The sequence below is a fragment of the Loxodonta africana genome, chromosome 23 (genome assembly GCF_030014295.1).
Source record: "Loxodonta africana isolate mLoxAfr1 chromosome 23, mLoxAfr1.hap2, whole genome shotgun sequence".
Classification (NCBI taxonomy): domain Eukaryota; kingdom Metazoa; phylum Chordata; class Mammalia; order Proboscidea; family Elephantidae; genus Loxodonta; species Loxodonta africana.
Genome location: NC_087364.1, coordinates 44,038,868 through 44,045,106, shown reverse-complemented (window position 1 = coordinate 44,045,106; position 6,239 = coordinate 44,038,868). Strand labels below are relative to the sequence as shown.

Below are 6,239 nucleotides of genomic sequence, written 5' to 3'. Positions count from 1 at the left end.
GTGACTCAACCTGGCCAAGATTTTAGGGCTGAAAATGAAAGAACCAAGGCTTAAACCAGATATCCTGAATCCAAATTCTAAGCTCTTTTGACTTTATTTCCTAGTACGTGCTTTCTTATTTCCTTACTTTTTACATAGCTCAGCTCCCAAACTGAACTGTAATTTACCATGGTATTTAGCAAATTACCCTGCACAGGGCTTTCCACTGTGGAGTACATAGAAAGATCTGGGTTTTGAGTTTCACCTCTGCTACTTCTTTGCTGAGTTATGCTAGGCAAGTTATTTAATCTTTCTAAAACTTGGTTTCTTCATCTATAAAATGGTGACAAAAATGATGTCCACATTATAGGGCTCCAAGGAGAATTAAATGAAATAATCTCTGTAAAGTTCTTAGCAGAGCATTATTCTATGGTTTTGGTCCAGGCTAAGGCTTCCTAACTGGGGGCCAAGCCCTGCCTAGGTTTTTCGCTTTCTACTGACCAAGAATGACCAGGAGAGGCTCAGAGGTTCCACATGAACAGAGCTTTATTAGTGGCAGAAAGAAAGTCCCGTGATTGGGGACAGAGAGGGACCAGGCAACACTAGCCTCTGTTCCCAGAACAAAGATTTTTCTGGGGCTTATATGGGTTTGGAGAGGATAATAGAGTAATGAATATTTAGTAGGTTTCTTTCAAGGGGCAGCTACTTCTTGAAAATGGCCATGTATGCTAAACTAGGTTGCACTCGCATCTGGAATCCAAGATGGAACCTGTAGCAAAGGCTCCTGAGACTGGGGAACAGGACTTATTATGAAGTATCCCACCTGCACAGTCCTTTCCTTGACGCCAGTTTGATTCCTGTTGTGGGTACTTGCATCAAGAGGAAGTCATCTGTCAGTCACCTTATGGATGTCTACGCATTCTCCAGGGACCAGATTGGTTATTCCTTCTGAAAAACAACTCACAAGAACGTACATTTTTCTTTCCTTGTTACACATTCCAGGATGTGGGTTTTGAGTCATTAGCCAAGCACATAATTTTTGTAAGTAAGTTGCAAGTAGCAGGTGTGGTAGAGTTCCTTGCCTAGGGGCTCAGTCCCTTTTTCTTCCCTATCTCAGTTTTATTATATTATACAATTTACAAGTGGTGAGGACTTGGACAAGATACTCAATCTTACTTTAGTTTCCTCATCAGTAAGAACATTGGGAAAATATTAAGTATCTTCCAGGAATATTACGAGGTTTTAATACAATAACAGTTGTGAAAGTGCCTGACACACAGTGTCTGGTAAATACTAAAAGAACTCGATATTTGTTCATTTCCAATCTACTTACTTTCCCTCTTTCTTCAAAGAGGCAATTAATAAATGTTTACTGGAATCCCCGTGAATCCTTTCATTCAGTGATTTTTATGACTATTTTTTAGTGGTTCTATACATGGCTTCATGTATAGAACCTCTTGGAAGCCCTATAATGCAGTTGTACGTTGTCAAATAGGGTCACTATGAGTCAGAATTGACTCTTTGGCAGTGGGTTTGGTTTTTGGATTTATACATGGCTGCAAGTGTTCGACATCAAGGTGACTTTGACAAACTATGCTAAAGCTCCAAGTGGAATAGAATGCAGTGTTCTCTCAGAGAAGCACATAAAGGAATTTGGTAACCTAGTTCAGAGTAATTGCCCAGTAAGTGGCTCCCTAGTGAAAGCCCCGCTGACAGCCAACAGGCCCACATGTGACTTGGAACACAGACACTAGATCTGTTAAAACAAAAAGGGGCTTGAAAGTGATTAGCTGTTGAGAAGCTCCATTAGAATTTGCATAAACAGATTAAATTTAAGAAGTTTTTTAAGTGCTGGTTCTCCATATTCAAGGCAGTGGATCCAAAGTGTCTACTGATGAAATAGTCACAGTGGCCTTTTGCAAATGAGTAGGAATATTTATGTCAATAATTAGGGTTTTCTTAATTTTACATTCTACTCCCATGCATTTTTTCATGTGGCTACCACTGCTTTCTTAGACTAGAATTTAATGTATGATGGTAAGCAATTTATTGCAAAATTATATTTGTAGTTATTTTAAGGTATTATTATTTCATAAATTTTTCACGTTCAAATATTTGACTAGCCTGAGGAACACGGTTTATGAATATATAGTTTTGCTACTTTAAATGTTGTTCAGTAGCTAAAAAATAAAAGCTAACACTGTGTTGCCTAAGAGTTAAAAGGGAACCTGTTTCTCAAAAGGTAGGATTAATTTGAAACGAACATTTACTTTGTATGTATCTCTTCTCATTAGTGTATGAGCAACAGTGGGAACAAAGATGTACCTCATCCATTTTCACTTTTCCAGTGCCAGGAACAGTGTCTGGAATAGAGTAGACATGTTTGCATATGCAATAGAGATGGTATGTATAAAGATAAATGCTGTGTTTCAAAAGTACTCGAATAGTTTATTCTGTTAAGTGTTTTTAAGATAGAATCTCGAATTTTGTATCCTTCATTACTTTTCTTTTTTCGAGGGTTTCTGCCTCATTTCTGACTATGCCACTGATTCACAGGAACCTTCTCTGACAAGTGAAGGCTGCAGGTGAATTTCCTATTTGAAGAAAAGCCTGACGATCTACATCTGAAAATTAGCCAGTGAAAACCCTATGGATCAAAATGGTCCAGTCCCCAACAAATCATGGGGATGACACAGGACTGGGCAGCATTTCCTTCCATTGTGTGTGGGGTCCCCATGAGTTGAGGGCTGACCCAAAGGCAGCTAACAAGAACTACAACGTCTTATAAACTAGCACACATATAATAAACCCTGTAGTTTATACAAAGGAGACCTGATAGCACAATGGTTAAGTGCTCGACTGTTAGCCAAAGGGTCAGTGGTTTGAACTCATCAGCCACTCTGTGGGAGAAAAGACATGGCTATCTGCTGCTGTAAAGGTTACACCCTAGGAAAGCCTATGGGGCAGTTCTGCTCTGTCACATGGAGTTACTATGAGTCAGAATTGACTGGATGGCACATAACAACAACAACAACAGTTTATACAAAGACCTGTGTTGGGCAATGTAAGGCTACAGGAATGGTAAAGTATCATCTCTGTTCTTAGGGAGTTAATCTAGTGGGAGAGAGTGATACACAGACAGCTAATTATATTACAAGGCAGAAAGAAAAAGTGCTGTGATTAAAGTATAAACAAAGTGCTGTGGCTGCAGATTGGAAGGAGTAATTAATTCTAACTGGGAGGATCAAGAGCAAGAAGGGAAAGAAGCTAATGTTTTTGGTGGTTTGCAATGTTCCAAAGGCAGGAATGGTGCTTTTGCTCATGATCTAGGAGGAGGCTACATTTAAACTGAGCCATGGGGTGTTCAGTCTCTGGAGCCAAGTTGGGAAGCCTTGGGGTCAAAGCAAGGAGACCGTGGGAAGACATCTTTCTCCTGGCCCTAAGAGCAGGGGACTGGGACACGAAGCACTCCCCAAGCCTCTACTTGAAATGGTTTGGTGGGAAATGGGATTGGTAAGGAAAACCTGGTTTCAGTTAAAGTGAGGAAGTGGAGGGAGGATTCTTAGCAAAGATTAAGAATGTTAGTAAGAATTGAGGCCAGTGGGTAGGGAGGGCAAACAAAAGGAAAAAGGGAGGCAGAATTAGAATAAAGGGGCCACCAGCATTTAGCTTTGTGAATATAAGTTCTGGGGGCGAGGAGAGAACAGGGATTGGGTATGGACTGGTGTGGTGACGCTCATGGGAGTTCAGAAGGGAGAATTATCCAGGGCTAAAGTTCCAAATGAAGCAAAGACCAGTATATGTATTAGTTTACTCTGTCTTCTGAGTGCCAGCCAGTTCCCACAGGAGAGGGGAGCAAGTGTCAGTTTGTTAGCCTTCTCTCCCGACTAAATTGCCAAGCCCTTAAGAGCATGGACTGTCTTCATCATTGCTACAGTCTGCATAAAGCCTAGACTCAAACTGGGCACTTGGTAGTCAAGGAATCATAATTGATTCATGGCAAGCAAGAAGATAAATTTCAGTGGAGTCAAGAGGCTAGTTATGGATTTTACGGTGCTGCAGAAATTTAACCTGAAAAATAACCACACAGTTACAAAGAAGGTTAAAGCCATTTAAGACTTTATGATCAAGAATTATTCATAATGCTTTGATTTTACAGACAGAAAACTATGTCAATGGGTTAACTTGCACAGTGATTTGTTAGCTGCTCATTACACGATCCTGTCTGACTAATGGAGACTTTTAGAGGTGTGCCTTTGTGGAAGCTAAGTAGGCCAAGCAGCTTGACTGTCTGAAAATAATTAGAGAATGTTGCGTCGTCAGCCAGTGGGATACTTACCCCTCCTGGAGCAGCTTCACGGAATGCTTATTCTACTTCCTCTTCCTTCTCTCATTAGTGTCTGTTACTGAACAAAGCCTGATTCTCCAAAATATCATTATAAAACATTTTGCAAACATTTATGGGGCTTGTCTATCTAAACTATTATTAACTTTCTAACTAGGATGGTAAGAAGACAAATTTTGTCCTCAGATAATAAAATGACTTAGGAGAATTTATTTTAGGGTTTAAAAATGTTTTCCTAACTTACATGAAGGGCTAAATCAGGAAAGGCAAATTTGTGGTAAATATGCCTCCCTCTTCCCTTCCGTGCCCGTGATATGTATCTCTAATTTATAATGCTATTCTTTTCCTCTGATTCTAGATAGAACTTCAGAATTCTTCTTAAGACAACACTGTAAACAGCAAGAGGTTGCAATTGGCACAGAAGATGAACTAGGCTTCTACTAGGCTATAAATTCCTCAGTGGTAGGCTCCAGGTACAATTCAGGGCCTAACATATAATGGGTTCTTAATAAATGGATTTGGAGGAAAGAATAGGTGAACAGATGTATGAGTGAATAGATGCATGAATGAAATTTCATTTTACTCTATATTGGTAGGATACTTGCTTCTCTCTCGTAGGGGACACACTGCATGTTACCATGTAGCTTGTGAACATCAGCTCATAGAATGTTAGAGCTGGAAGAGACCTTGGAGATTATCTAGTGCCAAGTCTTCAGCTTACAGAGTTGAAAATAAGGCTCAGAGAGAGGCTATGGTGCTGGCTGTGAAGCTCGGGAGCCATTCTGATATATTCCACCTCTTACTAAGGATGTGGCTTTTGACGTTTTCTTTGCCTTCATCATCTGTATAATGAGGATAATGATAGTATCTGTCTCATTGGGTTGTTGTGAAAGGGTAGTGTAGTGCACATGATAAGTACTCAAAAAAAATTAACTTTTTTTCATTATTATTAGCTGAAACAGTGACAACATTGTAATTTTATCACAGTTTGTCATATTAATGCTGCACCCCCCCCCATGTTTTTAATAAGTTGAAAGCTTTATTAAACCACCATCAGTGGCTTGATCCCACCCAGAGGCACCTCAGATGACAGGCCTGGTGATCTGCTTCTGAAAGGTCACACCCTTGAAAACCCCATGGAGCTGGGGACACATGGGGTCACTATGACTCAGAATCAACTCAATAGCAATTAACAACAACAACAACATAACGCAGACAGCCTGCAATTGTGGATGCTAAGATCACACTTACATATGCAATACTGGGAGAAGACAACAACTGAATGAACCATACCCATTTTATGCACACAGAAACTAAGGCAAAAGAATATAAGAAAGGAATTCTTGTTAAATAAGAATAAAATATTTCCTGTGTGTAAAACATAAAAATTCCAGAATGCCATTCTGTTTCTGTGGCTAATCATATCATTTTATAATACATACCATGATTCATAGAAAATATATTTATGAAAGTTGTCTTTAAGTAATACGGTAATGCAGTTTAATAAACAATAAATAGGCCAAATTGTCCTTTAAAAAAAAAAAAAAAAGACCTCAACATTTACCATATATATTCAGAGCTTCAGTTCAGTCATTTGTTGGGGAAAGGAAGAAGGAAAAGTTTCAGCTGGGTTAATGTCGGTTGCCAGGAAACATACAAAGACACCAGGACTAGAGGAAGCAAACAACTCCACACTGCTGGGAAGGTGGCCATTAGAGGACAGCGCTTTGTTGGGAAGGAAACCTTGCAGCTGTGTCATCTCAGGCCTCCAGATGAGACAATGGAGTTTAAAGACAAGCAAGGTTAGCCAGAGAGTTTGAGAAGTTCATTTTCTAATGCATTTAAAATGAGGATTAGAAGCTGCCTTCTGTGTCAGTTGTTATAAACATGGGGGAAGCTTTACCCATGTTTAATC

General features: G+C 39.6%; 1 protein-coding gene across 1 annotated transcript in view; it reads left to right on the top strand.

The window, feature by feature from the left end:
* Positions 1–5,914: 5,914 nt before the first annotated feature.
* Positions 5,915–6,239, top strand: part of WDR49 (WD repeat domain 49) — a 202,486-nt gene continuing 202,161 nt past the window's right edge. Inside the window, exon 1 of the mRNA XM_003416272.3 lies at positions 5,915–6,126. The gene's annotated coding sequence lies outside the window, so the exon portion shown is untranslated. The remainder of the gene's footprint in view (positions 6,127–6,239) is intronic.